At 39.6% G+C, this 26647-nt stretch overlaps 1 long non-coding RNA gene across 1 annotated transcript in view; it reads left to right on the top strand.

Moving 5' to 3' along the window:
* The window catches only part of LOC110207928 (uncharacterized), an 80009-nt gene that overhangs the window by 40104 nt on the left and 13258 nt on the right, over positions 1-26647 (top strand). The window lies entirely within an intron of this gene.

Raw genomic sequence — 26647 nt, 5'->3', positions numbered from 1 at the left:
TGAAGCCAAGAAGACTGGGGTTCTAATCCCACCTCTGACACTGACTAGCTGATGGCCTCAGTTTCTCCATCGATGAAATGGGAATATTAACCTCCCCCACAGATTTACTGTGATAAAATGAAATAATATGCACAAGGTGCCATACAAATGTAAGTCTTGTCTTCCCAACGGGGTGGATGAAAACAGACTCCTCCATTCCCACTCTTGAGAAGCTCTATTTCAGCTGGCAGCCACTTTCTAGACTGTCACAGATTCTCTTTACTCCCACTACACTGAGCTGAGTTTCAAAGATATAATAGGTGCTGAATAAATACATGTTGATGTTGCCGCATCTAAAAGCAACTACCTATTTGAGCATCCCCTGGGGCTTGACATACTAACTCACTCAACCAGCACAGAACACAGACTCCTCTGTTTGACGGTTAAAGCTCTCCTTCATCTAGCTTCGATCTCTCTCTCTCCAGATTGATTTCACATCAAACCCCACCCTACTCATGCTTTCTGTTCTAGCCTGGCTGGCCTAGCCATAGCATCGGACAAAGAGCACTAGGTTGAAAAATCAAAGGACCTGGGTTCAGATCAAGTCACTTGTCCCCTCTGGGCCTCAGTTTCCTTAACTGTAAAAATGTGGAACATTGCCTTCGTTCTCTCTCCCATCTCAGCACAGTTGAACAGGCTGTCAAGACTCAGCTCAATTACATTCCCCTACATGAAGTGTTCCTGGTTCTCTCAATTTTAATGTGCCACCCCACCAAATTACTTTGCATTTAATTGGATATCTATTTTATATCTCTTTATCTGTGCATGTGTTGTATGTCATCTTCCTAGCAGAAAAATAGCCAAAAATAATAACATGATAATATGAAAATTGTAATGTACTATAATAGATAATATGATAATACTGCATAGTCTTACTTTCTAGTCTTTATACAAGGCTTTAAAGTTTATAATTCACCTTAACAATATTATCTCATTTAATCCTCACAACAACCTTAGGAGGTAGGTGCTATTATCATCCCCATTTTACAGCTGAAGAAACTGAGGTAGACAGAGACTGAGGTAGACTTGTTCCTAGCTATTAAGTGTCTGTAACCAGTTTAGCATTCAGGTCTTCCTGACTCCAGGTGTAGAGCCCTATTCACTATGCTATCTCTCTGCCTAATTGAATTTTTGCCCTTGTATTTCCAATTCCTAGACAACACCTGGCATACAGTAGGCATACAGTAGGTACTTGCTAATTATAAGCCTTGTTGATTTTTATTGAATTGAACCAACTTGAATACAAGTTTCTCTAAAGAAGGAAGATACTAGAAGATGAGCATGACAGATAAGTAAGTTTCTAGGTAGGATATGTACAATAAATGATAAAATTCCACTCACCCAAGTAGAAGATTTTTACAGGTCTAGGATGATTGAGCTTAGAAACTCAGAGAGCCAAAGAACTCCATAACAACAAATGGACCATTATCTGGCAGAAACTTTAATGTGATTTGCAGCTCCTCATATGGATTATTAACAGCAACTCAAGCAGGGTGCTGTATAGGTAAGAATGGAGAAGTGAAATTGGGAAAAACTTAGGCCAGAGATATCTCCTTACCAAAAAGTCACCAAATGGGAAGATTGGTAGCTTCACAATAAGAAGATTTGAGTTCAAATCCAGCTTCTGCTACTTCTATGCAAATAGCCTTGAGCAAGTCACCCTACTTCTCTGTGCCTTTGTTTCCTCATTTGTAAAAGGGAAGAGTTGGTCTTAGATCTCGGGTTCTTAAACAGAAATCTGTGACTTGAGCTTTTTCTTTTTAAACTTTGATAACAGTATTTCAATATGAGTTTCCTTTGTAATCCTATGTCATTTATTTTATGATCCTAAACACGATCCTAAAAATGGGTCCATAGCCTTTGCCAGTCTGCCAAAGAGGTCTATCTCACACACACACACACACACACACACACACACACACACACACACACACACACACACACGGTTAAGAACCCTTGGACTGGATATTCCCCATTCAAGGATCCTTCAAGCTTTAAATTCTAAGATCTTCTGTACAGAGATTTTAATCCTTTTCCTTCACCCATCTTTTGACTAGAATGGTAGCCAAAGCTAGAATCTTAAAAAAAAAGTCTAGATTTAGTTTGCATCCCAAGCTCCTATAGTCTTTTTTGATCATCAGAGCTTTCTATTAAAAGCTCGTGCAGAAACAAGGGACATATTTCTTGTCCATCCTTATTTGTAGCCTTGTTTTCCACATGTGCTCACACATGGAAATTCCCCAGCATTCTCCAGGATATCCTTTCCTTTTGCCTTGGCTCCTGCGAAGCCTCTGACCATCCTGTTCTCTTTATCTCGGTTGCAGATGGCCTGAACCACATTCTTCATTAGTGACTCACTGGCTTAGATCATTTGCCTCAGCTTCCTTTCTACCAGCCTTTGGATCAGGCCCCTGTATATTCCTGCTTTCTTGTTTGTCTCATGATTCTCTAAATCATGCAGAAATAATGATTTGTTTCTGCAAGGAAACTTTGCCAGACTCCTTTGTCAGTCCTTTTCCTTTCTTTCTTCTTTTCTCCTACAAATTTAGCCCATTAACTACTATATTTCTGGTTTGCATTCATTTAATGAGTGTTCTAAGCCACCTTTTATGGCTGTCTCCCTGATGCCAAAAGGGGGGAAAAAACCGTAGTTTGATTAAAGTTTGAAAACACCATTCAACTGTTTTAATTCCGTGATTCCAAATACTCTTATTTGCTTTTATATTTTCAATTCTTCTAACCTATTTATGTCCATCAGACCTCTTTCTAGCACCCTCTGGGTCAGCTTAAGGAGGCTATAGCATGTTACCAAGAGCGATCCCAATGTGAAAAGTGATGTAAATGACTTCAAGTATGACATATTTGCAATGAGAGGGAGGAATAGTGGGTAAATGGCCAAGTGTTGCTCTGATACCCAGAAAACCTTAAGACAATCTGAGTAAGGCGTCCAGCAGCAATGGATTGATTATCTGCAGAAGAGTTACAGACAGGAAAAGACAAGAATTGTCCAGGACAAGTTGTGATCTGCACTATATCAGGGAACACCCTTAATGCTAGTGCCTTCCTTCTGAGATTACCTCCAAGTTGTCTTATATGTATCTTGTTTGTACGTATTGTTTGTATGCTATCTCCCGACAGATTGTGAGCTGCTCGAAAGCAGGGGCTGTTTTTGCCTTTCTTTGCATCCTGGTGCTTGGTCCTATTAAGTGCTTAATAGACATTTATTGATTTGACTTGAAAATACTCACGCTGATGACATCATAGGTCCAATGTAACACCCAAGTATTTTGCATTGATCCAGTGTTGGGGCGTTATATGATCAGCCGAATTCTCCTCCTCTACCTTTAAATTAGTCTGTGCGTTCTCTCTCATACCCATCTTCACTACTTCTACTGCCACCACTTTAGTTCAGATTCTTTCACTTAGAATACTAAAGCGGTTCCTTAATTTCTTCTCCCCAATCTCTCCCCGCTCCAATCTATCCTACACATTAGATTTTCCTTGTACACAGAGTTGATCATTTCACTCCTCTGCTCAAAAACCTTCAATGGCTCCCTGTTGCTTAACCAATAAAATTCAAACTCTTTAACCTGATATTCAAAGCCTTCCACAGTGTGGGTCCAACTTATCTTCTTTATCTCATACTACTGTCCTTCACATACTGATCACTCTAGCCAAACTGGATTCCTCACTATCCTTCAAGCTCATGCACTTTTGCGTTTCTGCACCTTTGTTATTGTCGTTCACACTGTTCCCTACACCTGGAATGCATTCCCCCTAGCTCTATCTAATGACATCTAACTTATTCTCAAGGGCCCAGCCCCAATGCTACTTCCTCCATGAAGCCATAGGATCAGAGAATCATAGATTTAGAGCTTGAAGGGAATTCAGAGGTCAACTAGTCCAATCTGCCCCCAATTTTATAGATGAAGAGGCTGAGACCTAGAAGGGTTAATTGACTCTTCCTTGTTCCCTCTTACCCCAAAACTAAGCTGGAAATGATTTATTTATCTGATCTCATGCACCTTGTATTCCTCTTGAGTGTGTATCGTACTCTATTTGTGTACATGTCTTAATACCCTTAGTAAATAATAACAATAGTAGTAGTAGTAGTAGTAGTAATAGTAGTACTAGTAGTAACTAACATGTATATAATGCTTACTATGTGCCCGACAGTGTGCTAAGCACTTTACAATTGTGATCTCATTTGATACTCATAACAACCCTGGGAGACAGGTGCTATTATTATTCCCATGTTACAGATGAAGAAACTGAGGCAAAAAGAGGTTAAGTGACCTGGCCAGGGTCACACAGCTACTAAGCTTCTGAGGCTAGATTTGAACTTCTTAACTCCAGGCCCAATGCTCTATCCACCATGCCAACTAAAGGCCATGTTTATGTATCCTCCTAGCACATTGCATGTATTAGGTAGCTAATAAATGATTGTGGGATTGTTGGGTCTTTTTTAGAAAAAATGTTGATTAAGTGAATATTCACTCTGTGTAATAGGACTTTCTTGGTTTTAAGGCTGATGGGACAGCAGTATTACTTAATTTCAACATCAGCACAGTTTAACTCCATAAGTCCTTATCAAGCATTGCCTGTGTTTGATTTCCTTTCTCCTTCCCCAACAAGATCAATCCCATTCCCCATAGAAACAAACTCACAATACCAGTAGGGAAAGTCCCAGGGGCATGAATGGAATTGGGGACCTTGTGAAGGTCACCTCTGTATCTCACTGCTTCCTTAGGGGATCTGTTCATTCACTTGCTCTGGCCTTATGATGCTTATCCAGTCTGTACTCATCTATCATCCATGTATCCTCAGTATGGCATCACCAGATGAAATGTGGCTCCCACAGCTCCCAGCTGGACTCAGGAACTCCTCTTCCCATTCGGCAAACTGCCATTACCCAGAGTCATCTCTCTTCTCTGGGTTCCTCCTCCCCTAAAAGGCCCTTTCTATAACCCTTTGCCCATGGGCCTCAGGCTTCTGGGGAAAGGCTTCTGGGCTCCTTTCATAGAGAACCCAGATCCCTTCGAAACAGCTCAGGCCCTTTTCTATCAGTAACCTTTGCTGTCCAAACATAAATAAGACTCAATCCATTCCCCCATAGGGCTTACTGTTTAGTGTGGAAGAAAAGACACAGCAGGAGGAAAGATATAAAACGCAGGATGAAAGCATTATTTACCTAGAGTTAGAAGGTAGGTCAAAGATTTTCTAGTCTACCTGATATACAGATGAAAAAGTTAAGGTCTAGAGCAAGAGTGGGGAGCCTGTGGCCTCAGGGCCACATATAGCCCTCTAGGTCCTCAAGTGTGGCCCTTTGCCTGAATCCAAATTTCACCAAACAAATCCCCTTAATAAAAGGATTTGTTCTGCAAAATTTGAACTTAATCAAAAGGCCACACCCAAGGCCCTAGAAGGCCACATATGGCCTCGAGGCTGCAGGTTCCCCACCCGTGGTCTAGAGAAATGAAGTAATTTGCCCTCAATCATACAGATAGTAAGTTGCAGAGCTCAGCCTGGGCTGCCTACCCACTTGACTCCAAACTGACCGCTCTTACTCCTTGGGAACCCTTCTTTTGGAAGCTTCTCAGAATTTATGCTCATTGTACTTTACCCTCCTTAAAATAGTCTCTTATTTTCCAAATGTAACTGCTAACCTATGTTTCAATTGAAAAACTTGACAGTGGCCAGTTGATGGACTTTCACTTTCAACTGCATGGTCTCCCGCCAGGGGTCCGTCAGCATCAAGCTCCTGCAGCCGCCCTTAACATCAGAAAGCTTGTCAGAACCTTACAAAACCACCTCTGACTGTGGCTGAAGTAATCCAGATTATCAAATACAAAAGGCTTTTCGAGTCTGAACATTTTTACACAGCTTTCATTTGAGAAAAGATTAGGAAGAGAGTTGAAGAAAAATCCTACAGTAAACACAAAGCCACTGATTTTCTACCAGGGAAGGTATGTGGAAAGCAGAATGCAGCTATAGGATACCAGATTCTTATTTTCTGTTTCACAATCAGCTTCAAACATAGAATGTGAAGAAGCTAATATAACGTTCAAAGCCTTATTTTCAGGGATTTTTTTTTTTTTTGCTTTCAGGCAATTGGGGTTAAGTGACTTGCCCAGGATCACACTGCTAGTAAGTGTCAAGTGTTTGGTCTGAGGCTGGATTTGAACTCGGGTCCTCCTGACTTCAGGGCCTGTGCTCTATCCACTGTGCCACCTAGATGCCCCCGTAGGGAATTTTTTTAAGGGATCTGGGAAGGTCCTCTGCCCCCACAATAACTCCTCCAGTTAGGTCCCACAATATCTGAAATTCCACTCTGATAGAATAGCTTCTTTGTGGTCTTCTCCATTCAGTCCTATTGGAAAATGCAAATATTCCTAGGAGATCCAATCATACAAATCACTGTACACGGGAACTGACTTTTTTTTTTTTATAAAAGGCCTTCTAATACAGTGGAAAGAACACTGGTCCCGGAATTAGGGAACCTGAGCTCAAACCTGGTTCCACCACTTACTAGCTGTGTGATCTTCCACAAATCACTTAATCGGAGTCTTATTCTCTTTATCCATAAAATAGACATATCATAGTCCCTGCCTGGCTTGCCTCACAGGTTTATGGTGAGCATCAACTAAGGGAATGGAAGTGAAAGTCTTTCACAGGCAATAAAACACTTTGCATTTTTAAGCAAGTAGTTCAAGAGTCTGAGTTCTTTCAGAAGTCTCTAAGAGAGAGACTGGGGGTTGGGGGCAGGGAGGAGAGGGGAAGGAAAGGACACCAAAAAAGAGAAGTGAAGGGTAACAAAGACCAGTTCCACCACTCTGTCTGATTGGCCAACCTCTCCTTTTACTCTGGGGAAAAGTAGCGACTTCAGGGACAATGGTGGGAAAAGATCATAGAATGTTTGGTGTTCAAATGGACTTTAGAGATCATATGAGTAAACCCTGTCATCTTCAATAATAATATCGTCATTCATCTGAGTCATGTTCAGAGCCTGACAGGAAAAGGAAACAGCCCAGTTAAATAGTGTCTAACAAGCAGTAGTGTTCCTGAGATACTAACAGGGCCAAAGTTGTGAGTTGTGTAGATTGTCTGTGAAGGGTTCATGGGGGCAAAAGACACGTATGAGAATTGCCCAAGAGAAGGCTCATGTCAGGTGAGGAATAGCAAGACCAGTTTAACTGTACTGTGGAATGTATAAACGGGAGTAATATATACGGCTGAAAAGACAGGTTGGGGCCAGGCTGCAAAAGACTTTAAATGCTAAACAAGGGAGTTTGTATTTGGCCTGAGAAGTAACAGTGACCCACTAGAGTTTATTGAGTAGAGAAGAGTGACATGGTCAGCTCTGTGATTTAGGAAAATCACTTTGGTGGCTGTGGACGAGGGATTGAAATAGAAAGGCAAGGATACCAAGTAAAGGCCATTGCAAAAGTCCAGAGGACTCATTCCTATTTTCTGATTTTAACAAAATATTTATAAAATATACACACATATCAATGGCATTCTTGGTGAAGGCATGATAATGGAGCAGAATGGCTTTTGCAAATTGTAATTATTACACAATTGACTGAAAGGTGTAATTCAGAGGTGTTAAAACCATGGCCATCAGACTCCATGTGGCTACCAGTGAGGCATGAACCAGATTAAAATGTAACTGGGAAACATTTAACAAAATAAATAAAATGCGATAAAATACAAGTAATATTATACTTTAAAATGAAGTCAATATGAGGCTTGCAGGGAACCTTATGTATACTTTTGTGGCCTTGATTCTTTGAGTTTGAGATCACTGGTGTGGATTATGCAATCTCCCATTGCATTATTCTTCCTTGACCATTAAAAAAGCATTTGACTTGATCGAGCAAAATGCTGCCTTAAAGACTTTTCCACAACAGGATGTTTTCCATTCACACATGTCACAATTGTCCAAGATCCCCTGAAGATTATAACAACAGATTTTTGTGTAATGACCCTTTGATTATTAATATCAAGGAAAGCATAACACAATGACATATGCTAGCAGAAAATGACAGCCACAGTCATGGAGAGTGCCCAGCCCAGATTCCCAATAGAAGTCTTTCCCTAAAAACGGTGAGATTCTCCAAATGTTCCTATTTACTGATTATACTGACTGCTTTAAATGAGATCCAGGTCATTCAAAGGAGATTGGTCTAACCATCCACATTAAAACAAACAAAAGCCAAATGGATGAGAAATACCTATTGTACATATCCAGTTCATTCATTAGTACATATATCTTAGAGATGCACTACAGATGAACAAGAACCTGTCCCAGAACTGAACAGGACGAAGGGAGAGGGCTAGCTTTCTTTTAGAAATTATCAAAATATTTTAATGATCCCAAACTTCTTCCTGTAACAAAGACCCATTTTTTAACATGACTGCTTTTCCAGTGATGCTACACCACTGTGAGTCATACAATATCATGGTCTCCAAAGATTCAAAATTGTGGGTCACTGAAAGGGCAATACAGAATTGTGTGGCAATGGTGAGCAAGCTGCAATACATAACTGACAAATAATTGCAAAGGGAAATCAGTGCAAATGATACTATCAGCTAGATATGTGGTCAGAAAAGGACATGGGCTGGTGTTGTAGTAAGAGTAAGGGATAACCATTGATATCCACGCAAAGTCCTAAGATCCAGAGGAGACACTCCAGCACATGGGGTTGTCCCTTGTGAAAGATTTACAGAAGAATTTGGACAAGGGTCTCAAAGAATGAAAAGATAGATGAGTTGCCTTCTCCACCATTGGAGGGGATCCCACATTCTCCCACACTGAGGCGATCACAGATTCATAGAAATGGCGCTGCGGGGAAGGGAGCATGTCTCAATTGTTTTAGTTATTTTAAAAATCTCTAAGTAAACCAAAATGGCTGGAGCCACTGTTATTATTCAAAGAATATGATTAAGGGGTTCAGGGTTTTCTGCTTGTCACAAGTAGGATATAAGAAATCAAATGCTCTACATGAAAATTTTGTTTTGCCTTTTCTTTTAAATAACATGTATTTAACTCTTGATGGCATGATTTTCACGGGAAACCATCAGGAATATGTATAGCCCAGATTGTACAAAGCTGGATTACTCAATTGTATTTCTTTAAAACACAAGCACATTCTGCCCTCCTCCTGCCCCTTTCTTCTTTATTCTTTTTATTACAAGAAGTGGCTCTGGGCAAGGAAGGGAGGGATATATTCAAAAATGAAGGTGAAAACAAAAACTGAAGGTGAAAACAAAAAAAAAAAAACCAAAAACACAAAGTTATCAATAAAATCGAGATTAATTTTTTTTAAAAAAAAGAACAGGGTGAAAAAGAATTGGAAACTGAGGGAAAGTCCTTAAATTGGGGAATGGCTAAACAAGTTATGGCATGTGAATGTGATGGAATACTATAGTGCTTTAAGAAATGATGAAGGGATGGTTTCAGAAAAACCTGGGAAGATTTGTATGAACTGATGCAAAGTGAAGTGAATAGAACCAGGAGAACAATCTACACAGTGACAGCAATATTTTAAAGATAATCAACTTTGAAAAATTTAATAGCTCTAATCAACCCAATAGCCAACCACAAATCCAAAGAACTTATGATGTTTGAAGCTTCTTTTTTCTTTTTTTTCCTTGCTGATTTTTTAAAACGTGACTAATGTAGATATTTGTTTTGTATAATTATACACATTTGTCATGGATTTTGTTCTTCTTGCCTTCTCAATGGGTGGGGGAAGGGGAGAAAAAGGAAGAAAATTTGGACCTGAAAACAAAATAAAATTGAATTTTAAAGAAGAATAGGGTCAAAATTGGCTTGCTACAAGGAGGAAATAAAACTCACTGTAGGTAAAATATGTCAAAGTTTTCAGGACTTCACTTCTCAGTCAGGAGGCTCACCCCTTTTCATAAGCTCAGGCAGGGTCTTCACTCAATTAACCCCCCGGAGCCTCAGTTTCCTCATCTGTAAATAAGGGAATTGGTCCAAGATCAGGGTTCTTAACCTTTTTTGTGTCATGTCCTTTGACAGTCTAGCAAAACCTATGGGTTCTTTCTCAAAATAATGGGTTTTTTTAATGCAAAAAAAGTAAAATACATAGGATTACGAAGAAAATTAATTTTATTGATATGTAGTTATAAAAAATAAGAATGCCTGGACTAGTTGATGTCTGAAGTCCCTGCCAGCCGTCCATCTCTGATCCCATGATCCAGTGCCCAGGACAGCAGGACAACTTCTACCTTTTAATCTTCACAGTGCCTTTTGCACAATTTCCTATGCGTCTTGGTGAAATATACTCATTCTGGTGATGAGGTCAAGCTTCAGGGCCTGGTGTTACTTCATCCTGGCTCTATCTTTCTTTCTTAATGCAGGTTCTAAAGACATCAGCTTCTGCCATCTAAAGTCTATGTCCTCCACAATAATCCACTGATACCCATATAACCATTGACTCCACATTTGTAACAGAAGAGATTTTTGACACTTTGCCTGTTCTGTTGGAAGTGTCCTTGCGTCAGATCATCATGACCTCTGGTCCTCTGACCCCTGGCTTTTCCAAGTTGAATAGTTCTGTCCCCTGCTACATTTCTCACCAAGTTTTCAGTAAACTCTTGCCTTCAATTCTGGTAGGCCAGTGGTTACCCTTATCACCTTTGCCTTATTTCTCTGGTTGCACAAGAGAAAATAATCTAGAGCTAGTCAAAGTTGAATTTTTCCAATTAGGTCACTCTTTGCAGCTGTGAGATCATCCTCAAGTTTATTTAATCTTTTTAGCAACTGATCAAAATCTGATGGCTTCCATTCAAACTCAAGACGAATTAGGTGTGCCTTCAGCTCTCTTTGGAATATCATACCTCTGCATACTTCCTCCATTCTGACCTCCTCTGCTCCCTCAAGTTTTATGGCTGTTCTCCATATGTGTCTGTGTAGCTGACTGTCCACATAAATTACAAAACCAAAAGGCTTTTCACCTCTGCACTGAATGGTAGAATGTATGAATTTAATATACGTTGCCATGGTGTCCTATGGCTATCACAAATTGTTTCTCTAGTCTTCAGAAGTATCCTTGCCATGTGAATTTAGGCTTTGCAGGCATCACACCCTACACAATTCCAAAAGCTGCTCCTTTTAGGCTTTTTTAGCAGTATACCCCATTTTTTCTTACTCAGGTATGTGTCAATGATTCAGTCACATGGCTCATTCAAACTTCACACATGGTTATTCCTTGGGACAATATGGTTCCTTTCCTGAGAAGATCCAGGAATCCTGAATTTTTGAGAGAATCCAAGGTTAGCATCATGCACTGGAAAGTGTGGAGACCTATCAGCATCTATAGCAGCTGGCCCTTCAAATGAATTTTTCTCCCAGTCAGTCCTGATAATATCTCTAGATTCTCCCTTGTTATTGATCATAATTTTCAATATCATCTTCTGTTAAGAAGCCTAATATTTTCCCAAGTACTTTCCAAAACTCCTATCCTACCAGGAATTTTAGAAGGGTTTGCGTATTAGCACAATTTACAGAAGAGAGACAAAATGTTGTCCTTCCCATAAATACTCCTCATCTCCCCAAATATATGATATCAAAGAAATGTTCTCAAGAGCCTCATCTCATGAGGCACTTTTAACCAACAGTCCTCTGTATGGCTCTAGACAGATTGCCAGGCAGGATTAATCTAAGGAGGTGGCATTCATACTACTCATATCAGCTTCCATACTCATAATGGCATAATAATACAAGGTATCAATACTTATGCACTCAATCATGTAAAAATTATCTCAAAGCAAATAGACTGACTGATAAAGGAAACACATTAGAAAGTTGACTGCCTAATTAACAGAAAACGAAAGGAAGGAGAAATACTAATTGTGCTTCAGTGGATCCTGACAAGAACTTTCAAGATATAGATACTGCAAGATCTCCCACAGTACAATATCCTAGGAAACAGCCCAGCAAGTTAAACAGCACCCTCAGGGGCTCAAGGTCCTGAGTCTACTTGGTTGGGAACTTTACTCTAAACAGACCTGCAACTCTGATAGGAGGCAGCATAGAATAGTCTAGAATTAGGAGAGAACAGGGTTCTGACACTTTACAGCTGTAAGATCTTGAACAAGTCACTTAAGCTCCCAGAGCCTCAGTTTCTTCAGCTGTCAGATGGGTCTAATAATGTTTGCATTGAAAGACAACCAGCTGTGGTATAGAGAAAATTGGTTTTAGAGTCAGGAGATCATATGTTCAAGTCCTGACTCTGATAAATATTAACTGTGCGACCTTCAAGCAACTTTTTAAAGAATTTAAACAACAGAGGCATAACAGCTCTGCATGGGTAGAGGGAGTTTCCACACTGGGCATTACCCACCCTGATGAAATCACAGGTCTGTACTTTAAAAAAAAAAGTTTGCACTATTTACCTCACAGGGTTCACTCATCCCACAAACATTTATCAAGGGCCTACTGTGTGCAGATTACTGTGCTGTTTGGTCCTCTCCCTCTCTGAGCTTATCCAGTAGAAGAATATGAAACATACTGATAGCTATAATTCACCAAAAAAAAATTGTTGTATCAATTGGAATGATAATATGGATAAAGCACTTTGTAACCATAAAATGCTTGATTTTGACTTTTTTTGTCTAGACCTGTGATTTTATCATTTGTGGGGACCTCAAGATAAGGAAACTCCTTCTACTAAGATGGGTCACCAGCTCTTCTGTCATTTATAATCTCTAGAAAGTTGCTTGGGACTATGAGAGGTTAAAGGATTTGCTCAAATTCACACAACCAGTATGTCTCATAGGCAGGATTTGAATCCAGGACTTCCTTCTTACAAGGACATGAGATATTACTACAATAAACATAAATGCTACAACAGAATGCAAGCTCTTTGAGGGCTGGGACTGTTTTTAATTGTTGTCTTTATATTCCCTACATCTAGAACTATGTCTGACACTTAGTAGGTGCTTAAAAAATTCTTGATGAAACATACTACCCATGTCTTGTTAGAGAAGTGATGAATTCATTATGCAGGAGAAAACACACATTTTCAAACATAGACAATACAGGATTTTGTTTTGCATGACTATTATTTTTGTTTGAAAATCTGTCTCTAAATCCTTCCTCATTAATTATTAATAATTTTTACTCTTTGCAATATCCTCTCATCCTCTGCTAAAGGCCTAATAATCATTTTTCAAATACTTTTCAAAATCCCTATCCTGCCAAGAATTATAGAAGGGTTTGGGCATTCAGGTAACTTAACAGAAGACAGACAAGATTTTGTCTTTCTCCCTGCTTTGTTTAGTAAAGACTCCAGATCTCCCCAAAGTGTTTATAACATATTAAATATTATTATTCATGTTTGTTAGAAGGGTTTCGTTTTTCTTTTTTTCTTCCTCGATGGATATGTGGGAGGGAGAAAAAAATTAATGCTTAGTAATATTTTTAAAATAAATTTAATTTTTAAAGGCTTTTTAAAATTATTGGTGAATTGTCTTTTAATTGAACTGACCTTGGGGTTAGTGGTTTTCTTGAGGCTTCTCCAAACACTTCCCCCCTTCCCTCTCGTGGCCCAGCACAGTTTCATATGATTATCAATTGATATGTCAGTCACTGGAGCTTTGGACTGATGACAGGATCAAGCCCCTTTGAGCCTCTGCGCCACCAGCCCTTTTGCACTCACTTTGGAAAAGATCACAGGCTCCAACACATGAGGGCCTGGGAATATGACACATTTTCCTGACCCGAGAATGGAAGAATGTATGTTTAGGTGCTTGCCTTTCACCTGTCAGCAGCCAGCATCCTGTCGGCTAAGGAAAATATTTACTCTTCTGGAGAAGTGCTTTGTTTGGAGTTGGAACAGAAGTGCTGGTGGGTAGAGAACAGTTGAATCATGGAAGAAAACCAGGCTGAGGCTCCGGAAGTCTGTGCACATGGTTGTGTTTCTCATAGCTTTCCAAGTAACTAGAGCCTGTAGCAAACAGAACACTGATTTCAGAGCAGGGGCAGATTATTTAAGGCAAGAAGACGAATTGCCCCAAAGAGATCAAACAAATGGGAAAAGGACCCACATGTACAAAAATATTCATAGCAGCTCTTTTTGTGGTGGCAAAGAATTGGAAATTGAGAGGATGCCCATCAACTGGGGAATGGCTGAGCAAGTTGTGGTATATGAATGGAATGGAATACTATTGTGCTATAAGAAATGAAGAACAGGAAGATTTCAGAAAAACCTGGGAAGACTTGTATGGTCTGATGTGGAGTGAAGTGAGCAGAACCAAGAGGACTTTGTACACAATAACAGCCATGTTATGCAATGACTAAGAATGTTAAACTGAACCCTTCTCAGCATTACGAGGATCTACGACATCTCCAGAGGCCTCGGGATGGAAAATGCTGTCCACATCCAAAGAAAGAACTATGGAAGTCGAATCGCTCTCACTTATTTTTACCTCCTGTTGAGTTTTGTTTCATCTTTTTGATGGTTCCTCCTATTGGTTTTAATTTTTATTTACAACTTCACTAATGTGAAAATATGTTTAATGGGTATTTAAATGTAAAACCTATATCAGATTGTGTGCCGTCTTGGGGAGGGTGGGGGGGAGGAAGGGAGAGAAAAATTTTCAACTCAAAAGTATATGGAAGTGATTGTTGATAAATCAAAATAAATTAATAAAAAAATGAAAAAAGAAGAAAATGAATTGCTCAGTTCAATTCGGTAAATGTGTATTAAACATCTATTGTGCGCAGAATATTCCACTAAGCTAAGACAACCCACACATGTCTGGCCCTCATGGAATTTACAGCCTGGGAGGGGATAACACATAGGCAGATAACTATAATTCACAGTAATAAATGGTAAATACATTCAAAGAGGTAGCCATGGAGTAGGGGATTTAAAAAAAATCAGCCTCAAAATTAGGGAGGCCTGAGTTCAGGTCCTTCCCCTGACAGATGCTGAGTGGGTCACTCTGGACACCTTGTTTTGCCCCTATATATTACCCTAAGTTGGGCAGCTAGGTAACACAGCGGAGATACAGTGCCAGGCCTAGAGTCAGGAAGACTGATCTTCATGAGTTCAAATCTGGCCTCAGACATTTATGAGCTGTGTGACCCTGGGCAAGTCACTTAATCTTGTTTGCCTCAGTTTCCTCATCTGTAAAATAAGCTGGAAAAGAAAATGGCAAGCCATTCTGGTATCTTTGCCAGGAAAACTCCAAAATAGGGTCACAAAGAGTCAGGCATGCCTGAAACAAAACAACAACACAAAAAGATCCTAAGCTGCTGATCTAACCTGGGATAGGGAATTTCCTCACCCAGGGTTCCTTATACAAGTGGAATCCCAAGTCCAGATGAAAACAGGTGCAAAACGAAGCAATCTGGTGGAAAGGGAAAATAACGGTCACTTCCCATGATTTCATTTTGTGGCTACTCCCTACATTTAATCAGAACGTGGTTGAACAATTCATCCCTTGGTGGCTGGCATCTGAATTTAGCCATGCTAGTCCTCTGAAGTTTTTCACAGCCTGTCACATGGCTGGCACTCCAAGCATTTTGAAAGGACAAAAGAAATAAATTGAAGTTAGAGCTCTGAATTTGTTCTTTATCTTCTGATCTCAAAATCTCTCGAAGTTTAACCTAAAGCATGGGTTCTAAACTTGGATTCATAGACTGCTTTGGTATGCTGGTGATGCTTATGGATACTTCTTCAGAATAATGTCTTGTAAAGTCATTATGTGAAATACATAGAATTACAAAAGAAACCAGATATATTAAAATACAGTAGTTAAAATATATTTATTTTAAAAGTTTATAAACCCTAGGTTAAGAACTCTTGACTTAGAGAAGGGCATTCTGAAAACAGGGTGTGGTCAAACTTTCAGAACGTTCAAGCTTTCATCTGGCTCAAGTCATGCTCACCCAACAGTTGGGTTGGTGAAACCACTGGAGTGGGCTGAGAACATGTCAGAATGCAGAGAAGATAGGTGTCTAGGTACAGAAATCAGATCCGTAACTAGAAACAACAGTCTGTACTGAGCAAGTGCAGCTGGGGTGCCTAAGCCATCTAAATTTGGTCGGCCCCTACTATGACTCAGATAGAGAATGGAGTTGTCAGGACCCACCCAATTACAGCAGAATGAGAAGAAAGTATAGTCAGTCAATAGTTTATTAAGTACTTAATACATGCCAGTGATAAAGTGAGTGGGATTCAAAGCACTGAAGACAGAAAGAAAGAAAGAAACAAATAAACCTCAAACACATAGCACCCACTTTCAAGGATTATATATTCTGATGTAGTAGGCAACATGTAACAATGTAAGTTCACACCATTGATTCATATTGAGCATCCATCTATTCTGAAAGCAAAGTATTAGCAGTTGGGAAGACCAGCTCAACAGAAAACCTTTAAGATCATCTGACCTGGTTTTGCACCTTGCTAACAGGCAAGTCAAGGTACATGTATTGTAAAAGTAGAACATTTAATTAGGATTAAAACAATTAGCAAAGGAATACAGAAGACACTTTCCACATGTATACTCCAGAGATTATTCTCACTCTGAAAATAATTGCGGGGAAAACTGGGGCAATAATTCCCAGAAAAGCTGACACTCTCTAGTGCAGAGGACATGGGAAAGTCTCGAGGCTAGCTGGACAGAAGGAGAAATGAGGGGGTAGAAGATTCTCTGAGGAATCCCTTCTCACACTGTACTGCTTTCCACCACTGAAATCAAAGGAGGATGCCCTGTTTCTTCCTCAGTTCTCCTTAGATTGTTCTCAGTGCTCCTGCTTTCTTCTTCCTGTACCAGATGCTCCTATGATCATTATCCACAGTTTCCCCTTTCTTCCTCCAGCCTAGAATCTCTTTGCCCACAATGACATCACTTGCATTCTAGTCATAGTATCTAGTGAGAATTAGGAGTCGTGGGCCATTTATAATTAACTGGTTTTCATTCCTGATGAGAACTGAATTGAGTTCATTGTAGAGAAGATATTTTATGGAGAATTCTGGAGGGGAAATGACATTTTAGCTTTCTATCATGAGGTGAACTCAAGTGAATTCTAAGGAGATATGAACAATTAACTAACATTTCCAATGAGAATCAAGTAAAATAGTGTTCTGAGAGGAACTGAGTTAACTAGATGGAATGAAAGAATGAAAAAGTATTTACCAAGTGTTTACTATATGGAAAGTGTCATAGATACAAATAAGAAAGTAAGACAATGCTTGCTTTTAGGGAACACACAGAGGGAGAAAACAGAAAAAGAGGATTAACCAGCAAAGCCAATGGAAAGGCCCAATGGTCTTTAGAGAAGGGTGGTAATGCATCTTCTGCACTGCTTTTTCTAATAATAAAACCATATCCATTTATGTTTTTATTATTTGGGCTTTTTAAAATTTTGAACCTACAAACAAAATGAAAATTATTTCCACAAACATAGCAGAACACAAAACAGAATTCTATATGAAACTATGACTCTCCATTTCACACTTCATGCTTTAACTGTCTATATCTATATCTATATCTATATCTATATCTATATCTATATCTATATCTATATCTATATCTATATCTATATCTATATCTACATCTACATCTATATGCATAAATTCTATACCTTTCAAAAAAAAACCCATCCAGCTTGTCTGTGCTTTATTCTGAACTTTCTTCTTTTCTGTGCATTTGAAAAAATGCTTTAATCACTCTCCTATTGGGGAGGGGGCATCGTTATTGCTAAACTTGAGTGTTTCTCTGTCATTATTCATAGTTTCCCCATTATGGATAATTATTTGAAGTTTGTCATATTTCTGCACCAAACTTTTTCTGTGTATGCATGTATTCAGTCTTTCTCCATTTCAGATGAGTGATGTGCATCCAATGACCAGTGCCCCTAACCTTTCTTCAGATTTGTGTCTTCTTCTCACGTACCCTTATTATGAAAAATAGCAAGTTTGATCCCTTTCCTCCTCTCTATTTTAATAAACACTTTTTACCCTCATTTCTCTTTCCCTTTTTCAGATTCACATACCAGCAACAATCCTTCCCAAGACTGCTGTTTTTCTTATTTAAGTCCCTTAACATCCTTTTACAAGAATGTTCAGAATGGACACTTATTTCCTCTCCCCCATTTGAATACTGAATCAACATATAGCTACTTCCAATTTCTCAAATAATTTTATATTTCAGGTTTCCCTTGATACTTGTGTTTGTATTTCAAAGTTCCTACTCATTTCTGGTCTTTTTATTCATTCAAAAAATTCTTGGAAGTCCTCTATTTCATTAGAGGTATGTTCCTTTCCCCACCCCCACCCCCACCCCCACCGCCATAGAATTACAAGCAATATTTGTCTGGCATAACTTGTCCTCAATGAGACCATAGCGGCTTTGTGTGATCACGCCTTCCCTTTGTAAGTAGATCATTTTAAGATCTATTTTTACAATTTTGTTAGGATTAATGTCAAGCTTATTAGTCAGGGGCAGCTAAGTGGCACAGTGAATAGAGTGCCAGTTTTGGAATCAGGAAGACTTACCTTTGTGAGTTCAAATCTGGCCTCAGACTCTTATTAGCTGTGTGACCCGGACCAAGTCACTTTACCTTGTTTGCCTTGGTTTTCCTCATTTGTAAAATGAGCTGGAGAAGAAAATGGCAAACTATTTCAATATCTTTGCCAAGAAAACTCCAAATTGGGTCATGAAGAATTGAACTCAACTGAAAACGAATGAACGTGCCTGAACAACAATTATACATCAGAACAGCAGAAAACCTGCCTGCCTCCAGGCTTCTAATGCCACTCCCATTCTCAGTGATTTCTCAAAGATCTCTACCAGTGATTCTATGCTATTAGGAGGCATATTTACTTTCTTGTGTTAAAATTCTCAATTCACTTTTTCAGCAAGAAAGGTTCCTGAAAAGTTGTTCCTGAAAAGCAAAACTGCCACACAACGATAAGAGTTATAGGAGGAAAACAGATGCCAACAGGGAATAGCAGAGGTATTTGGCCTTTCTTGCCCCTAATTCCACAAGCAGCACACAATTGGTGGCTCAGACGAGCAGAAAGATAAAGGCCCAGAGACATGTCGGGCCCAAATGGAATTTCAAGGCACTGAGGACACTGGCCTATCATCAGCGAGCGGAGGTCGTGGGCTAGTCTGGACCACTGAAATGAGTGTATTCTCTGATTTGCCTAATAAGGAATGAGGAATGAGGGGCATGGAGCCAGGAAACTTAACTCTAACTATGCTTCAGCATGAAAGCAGCTGGGAGCTAGGGGTGGGGTGAGTCAAGCCTTAGCATCCTGGGGCCTACAGCCAAACAAGTCACAGAGAATTTCAATGGTTTGCAACATTTTTTTTTTAATCATCCCCTGTTCATTGGTGCACAGGCATCTGAGACCATTAGAAGAGTTCCTGACATTAAGTAGTAAACACCTCTGTCACTATCACATTTTCTGTGATGTCCCGTGTTCGTAATAGTAGTATCCAGTTTTACAGTTTCAGCTGGGCAGCTCCTCACACCTCCTTCCTCCAACCCAAATTTTCAGTTTAAAACCCTCTTGAGAGTGCAACTGGTCTCTGGCCCAGTAAATACTTGTCTCTATTAGGCTTTATCCCTATTAGGTATCTTAAGCCACAGTCCAGAAAACCATACCCTGTTCTTTGACACGGGGTGTCATTCACACATGAATTGGCAAAAGTGAGTAGCTGTTGGAGCATTTGATAAGTCTTAGCAGGCTCTGAGTTATGTATCAGATATGTGCACGCTTCCCAATCAGCCATATCAGGCTGCTCCTCTACCCCTCAGCAGGAAATCACCAACCACTTCCATCTCTCTTTCAACATCCTAAGTCTAGTCACAGGTCAGATAGTGCCAGCTCTTTTGTGAGCCTGGGCAGTGATCAGCAGGCACTTTATTGGGCTGGTCATGCAAACTTAGGCTGATCAGGCAGGCTAAAGTTTCTCAGTGGTTTCAAATATGAAGATCTATTTTTCACATTAAAAAAAAATTAGAGATACCCACATGATAATGCTTCATATGTATATAGATTTTCAGATCCCTTGCAATAAATTGGTCCCCTTTCCCTCTTCTCTCTCTCTCTCTCTCCCTCTCTCTCTCTCTCTCTCTCTCTCTCTCTCTCTCTCTCTCTCACACACACACACACACACACACACACACACACACACACACTCACACACACACACACAGCTTTTTGCCTTAAAAGTCAACAAAAGTCAATTACTGGAGGCTACTGTCAGAGACCTATCTTCACCACAAGGACAAAAGATTCTAGAGAGCTCTGCTACCATAAACCTTTCAAACCTAGGACCTAGCATAGTCTTTAGACTTCTCAGACACTTACCTCTGACTCTGACACTAAAAATTCGCCACCTGTTTGACCTTGCACAATTCATTTAGCTTCTCTGGGTCTCAGTTTCCTTATTAGTAAAATGAGGGTGTTGGATTAGATGACTTTTTTTTTTTGCCCTTTATCCTGGTCATCTGACTAAGTACATTTAGGATTTACTGAAAGAGTATTGCTAAACCACAAAGGGAAATATTAGACCAAATGCCTAAATTAGAATGGGGCTTATGAAATTCAGGCAGTAGGCTAGTAAATGCAATTGGGAGACAGACCTGAAAGAAACAATAGATTTCCCTTTTCATCTATTTTTCTTTGCAGGGATCTGGTTGTGAAGGGACCTCGGTCTTCTGTTGATAACACATCCTCCTAGTTGGAACTGGCCAACTAGATCAGTAGTGTCAGATTCAGATTTTAAAAAAAGGGCAATATATTGACTTAGAAAACCACAAATTAACATTATCTATGTTGTATTGTATTTTTATTTATTTTGTTTAACATTTCCCAATTACATTTTTACTCAAACTCAGGCTTACTTAGGAATTTTATAGGCTGGCCCAGAGCCCGAGTTTGACACCTCTAAACTAGATGACTTTCTAGGTACCAAAAATCCTATGATCGTCACAGGGGATGTGTCTGTTCTTCCAAGCCATACCATCTGGATTTGTGGCAGTCATTCTTTTGCCTTCTCTTTTTTATGATGCTTAACGTAGTATGAACCTAATAATGATAATAATTATTATCATATTTTCTTTTTTTACATCAGCTTCAGGTCACTTAACTCAATTTCCCCATCAGTAGAATGGAAACAATAGTACTTACCTCACAGAGTTGTGAGTACCCAGTAAGATAACATATCAAGCAGTATGCAAACCCTTAAGTTCTATGCTACCATTTTTGTAATTTCACTTTTTGTTTACCATAATTTGCTGAGCATTTCTCTACCAATGAGTATCTAGTTTGTTCATGATTCTTTGCCACTACAAAAAGGTCTGCTGCAAATTCTGTGGTATATATGGATCCTTTCTACTGTCACAGTAGAAGGACCACAATTCACATATAATTTGGATAAAGGGCAAGTAGAGAAGCTTTATGATTTATTACAAGCCATGGCAAAGACACATTAATTGATTGATTGATAGCGTTCCTGCGGCAACCAAATGACCTCTGAACACAATTCCCTACCAATATCTAGAGTGAAGTATGCAGAAAAAGTGGAGACCAGTTAGTCTGAGTTTGTAGCTGATCTTAGAGAAGGGACAGAGACTAATCTGTTGTTGGCCTCCAGGAAAGAGAAAAAATGACTCTGTTTTGCTCTAAGGTTGACATAGCAGGTAAATTGAAGAAGAGCAAAATAAAAAACACAGCAAGGTGGAAGTGACTGTCATTTTACATTGAAATGGAAGTTAGATTAAAGATGGGGTCAATTATTCCAGGAGAAGGGAGAAGATACAAGGTTCCTTTCTCTTTACCTCACATTACCTTTGAAATCCTTGAGCTATATGCTTAGCAGTGACATCTCTGGATCAAAGAGTACAGACATTTTAGTCATTTTCTCAGCATCATTCCAGACTGCTTCTAGAATGGTGATCAGTTTACAGCTCCAGCAACAGTTCATAAGTGTGCCTGTTTTCCACAGTTGCTCTAATTTGGACAATTCTACTCTGCTTTTGCAAACTTGCTAGAAGTGAGGTCAAAACTCAGGGTTGTTTTGATTCACATTCCTCTTATTAGTGGCTTGAACCCATATTTCATACGGATGTTAAGAAGTTACAATTTTTTTGAGAACTTCTTGTTCATATCCTTTGAATTCATCCTTTTGGGAATGGCATCACTATTTGTTTTTATTTTTTAATGGAGGACAATTATTAAGTTTATAATGATGACTAAGCCATCAAGAAAAATGGAAGCAGCATTAGCTGAACTTCCAAGGTGGAAGACTAGACAACTCTTCCCATCCTTATGATTTCTCAAACCTCTCCAAAATAGGAATTTTGCACGAGAAATTCACAATTTCAGTTGCCTCCTAAGTCCAGGACATCAAGAACCCAAAACACAACAACCCAATGAACTGAATTCAAAGAAGGTTGATCACTGACCTCTAATGTGCTCAATTACCACTATTCAGCACTGCTCCTAGGGCTGGATGAGCTGACCCCAGGTCTTGTAACAGAACATAGCTCTATCATTCTCTCCTTCCAGCGCCAAGGAAGACCAAGAGACAGAAGCTTGCTCTGGCTGGTACAGCACTGTGGCAGTGATTTATGCCACAACAAAGTTAAAGAAACTGAAAAGCAGAGGCTCTTAGGTCAGAAATAAGTGCATGGCTATGTAGTACTCCATTCAGATTGAGGGGAAAGGCCCAGCATTCAATTAGTACCAGTTCTGTCCCCCTCAAAAGTCACTTAGGACAGAGATTGAGGCCAGTGAAATGGTAGTGTGAAAGGGGGCTGAAACATTTTTGAGGTCCAGACCCCGGGGAAACTGGAATCAAAGGGGAAGGAGTCAAAAAGTGAGCAATAGGGGAAAGTAGTGAGGAAAAGACTACAATTAACAAAGATCTCAAGAGGTAGAAAACTCAGTTAAATATTAAGTGTAAGCAGATAAATCAACAGGAAAGATGTTAATTAAAGAGAGGAATATGACCTCCAAGTCAGCTAAAAGACCCTAAGCATCTATGAATAAATATAAATGAAAGGAAAAGGAAAATAGAAGTATCACTTGTATACAACCATGGTTTCCAAAGTGGGACTAGTGAAGGACCATAGAATGACACTAAGGGAACCACGACTTAACCCCAAGGATTCGTGAACAACCAGTTACAAGGTAGGAAAGTGGGAGATGCCCCATTCTCACACATGTGTATGTGTGAGCACACATGCGCACACACACACACACACACACACACACACTTTTTTTTTTTTGGTGAGTACAAGACATGCAGGTATGGCTGGGTTGAAATTACATTGTTTCCCTCCCCACCCCTGCCACCTTAACCTACCATTCTTCCAGACCCTTTGCTATTCCTCTCAAGGGCACTATCATTCTTCTAGTGTTCCAGGTACTCAACTTCCTCTTTATCCTGGACTGTGCATTCAACTGAAACTGCTCTCTTCAAAGTTAAGAACTATCTTTTTTTCCTGCCAAATCAAATGGTCTTTTCTTAATCATCACCTTTCTTGACTTCTCTGAAGCATCTGATACTGTTGATCAGTCAATAATAGTCAATAAACATTTATTAAACATCTACTATGTTCCAGACACTGTGCTAAGTTCTGGGGATGCAAATATGAAAAAAAGAAAAGGAAAAGAAACTCAGTCCCTATCCTCAAAGAGCTTACAGTATAATGCAGGAAGACAAACATAAAAGGAAATTTAAAAATGGGGGTGGAGGAGGAGAAGAATGTACCTAATAAGGGGTCATGGTGGAGAAGTCAGTCAGAAAATTCCCAAGGTTGTACAGCCAGATGACAAATTAGATGTTTGAGTTGAGCTCTTTCCTTAGATTGAGGCTTGTTTTTTATAGCCCTACCCTTCAATTAAGAAAGCAAAGAGTTGTTGCTGTTGTTGTTTGTTCTTCGTTCTTGAAGAGGACCCTGACATTGGGGAAATGATGCCTTGACTTGTAAGTAAATCGGATTTAAATGAGGGAGGGCTATGCAAAGTCACCAGCTTCACTTTTTCCTCAGAGCCATCTGGGTCTAGTGTCAAGACAGATAAGGATGACTAGAGATGGCACCCAATGCAGTAAGAGGCCTTAGCCTTCTTAAGCTAGGTCTCTGTTTGACTGAGGCAACACCCATTCAGTGATTAAGGCAGAAATGAGGCAGAAAATGGCCTCTTTTACCTAGTCAAAAAAAAATTCTTAAATTGAGGTCTGATTTTCATAGTCCCATCCTCCAATTAAGGAAGCAGAAAGCAATGTTGAGGTAGAGTACCAAAGCGGGTGATGTCTTACAGAATGATGAGGTTAGCCCAATAATGAGCTTCCTGGTGCATGGTAAAGAAACCAGCTAGAAAGCAGAATAAAACAGAATAGCCAGTGAGAAATCATCACATCACACTCTTTTCCTGAATTTATTCTCTCTCTCTCTCTCTCTCTCTCTCTCTCTCTCTCTCTCTCTCTCTCTCTCTCTCTCTCTCTCTCTCTCTCTCTCTCTCTCTGACACTGCTGCTTTCTTTAGGTTTTCCTCCCAATTCTTTGATTGCTCTTCCTTAGGTCCCTAACTGGCCACTCTTCTGTCTACTGTTTCACACTGTTGATTCATGTTGATTTTGCAATGCACTAAAAATCCCAGATCTTTTTCAGACACATTACTATTTGATCATATCTCCTCCATCTTGGACTTGTAAACCTTGTTAACCCAAGTGTAAGTTTTATATTTACCTTTAACAAATTTTATAAAAGTTTACCCACCATTCTAACCTGTTGAGGCGCTTTTAGAGCCTGACATTGTCACAAAGTAAATTAATTATCCCTTCTTCTACCCTAAGCTTTTTGTCATCTGCAAATTTGACAAGCAATGTTCTCTTTGCTTTTAACCAAATCATGGATAAAAATGTTAACAGCACAAGGCCAAGGACAGATTCCTGAGTACTCCAATAGAGACCTCTTACCATGTTGACACCAGCCCATTAATGAGCCCTGTTTGTGTCCATTCATTCAACCACCTCCAAATCTATCTAACTGTACTATCATTTTAATAATATATTCTAGGATTTTTCCAGGAATTGAAGCCAAGCTCATAATCTACATTTTGCCAATTCTACTCTTAGCTTCAAAAACTAGGATAATATTTACCCATCTCTAGTCCTGCTGCCTTTTCCATGTTCTTTTAAAGATCTCTGCCAATGATTCAACAATCACATCTGCCAGCTCTTTTGGTACTCATGGGATTTGGGGGAGGCACACATGAGATCAAATATATCAAGTATGTTGCAGACTTTAAAGTAGTATGTGTCAATGAGGATCATGAGGGACTTGAACTCATCAAGGGTAGCTAAATGTTCCCTTACTCTATCCTCACATATCTTGGGTTTTAACTTCATATTAGCCTTTTTTTCCTATCTTCTTCAGTCTAAAGATCATTCAACTTTTCAGACAAAAGAGAAGCAAAGTAAAAATGAGTTCTGTATTTTCCATCATCTGATTATCCCAACCCCAGCTGCATTCCTATGCCTCCTTTGATCCTTCTCTCTCTCTATCTATATAGACATAGAGAGCAGTACATCTATCTAGACATATATGTAGATATGTTATGTACAGATAGGCATATAAACCAATATATATAGAGAGAGAACACTATCCACAAAGTATGTATGTGTGTATATGTATATATCCACACACACATATAGACACATAGACACACACATACAGACGTGTATATCCACATATATATTAACCTCCAAAACAATTTCCTCCAAATAAATAGATTCCTGTGATGCTAGAAATAGTAATAGGGCAGAACTATGTTAATTCTTTAGTTGTAAGTCTCCTAACTCCTCTAGCTCACTGACTTGTTTGAGTCTGGTTGGTTACCCTTACCCTGGTTTAGCCCATCTGCCAAGATGGTTTTATGGGGGTGTGGCTGCTGCACGTGCTACAGACTCTTGGAGCCACAGTTAAGAGTTGGGTGGAAGGTGGACACCAAAGGTGGGAGAACAGCCCTGAAAAGATCTCAGCAAGCCCTCACACCAGAGGTGCTAGTCCTCCTGAACACTCCATACACTCTAAGAGGTAAAGACTTCCCCCAGGGAGAAGGGGTAGATGAGAACAAGTTGTTCCAACGTCCACGAAGGCAGCTAAAGCAAATGCTGAGGAGCACTTCGAGCTTGGCCAGGCATTGAAGACACCAAGGTCATCTCCTGCATCCTGGACCATCGCCAGTCCCCTTAAGTTTGATCCTGCCACTAGATTGCAATGACTCAGAAAGAGAAAGTGAGGCTGATGACTTTGGGCAACTCAGCCTCACTTAAATCCAACTCACCTGCAAGTCAAGACATCACACACGATGTTATTGGTCTTCTTCAAAAATGAAGGATGAACAATAACAACACGTGATTCGGCACCAGGAATCTGTGTGTTCTTCTATATCTATACTGTCCCAAGTAGCTTAACGTCCCAACAATCTACCCTGTGAATGGTTCACGAAACACTAAGTACTTACTTCCCTTCTAATGTTACCAGCCATTGTGGTTTCAGTAGATACAGGTAAGCATCAGACATGCTACATCACTTGTCC

The sequence above is a fragment of the Phascolarctos cinereus genome, unplaced genomic scaffold (genome assembly GCF_003287225.1).
Source record: "Phascolarctos cinereus isolate Bilbo 61053 unplaced genomic scaffold, phaCin_HiC Scaffold_4;HRSCAF=312, whole genome shotgun sequence".
Taxonomy (NCBI): Eukaryota; Metazoa; Chordata; class Mammalia; order Diprotodontia; family Phascolarctidae; genus Phascolarctos; species Phascolarctos cinereus.
The sequence above is the reverse complement of the archived record's forward strand: the minus strand, read 5'-3'. Positions and strand labels throughout refer to the sequence as shown.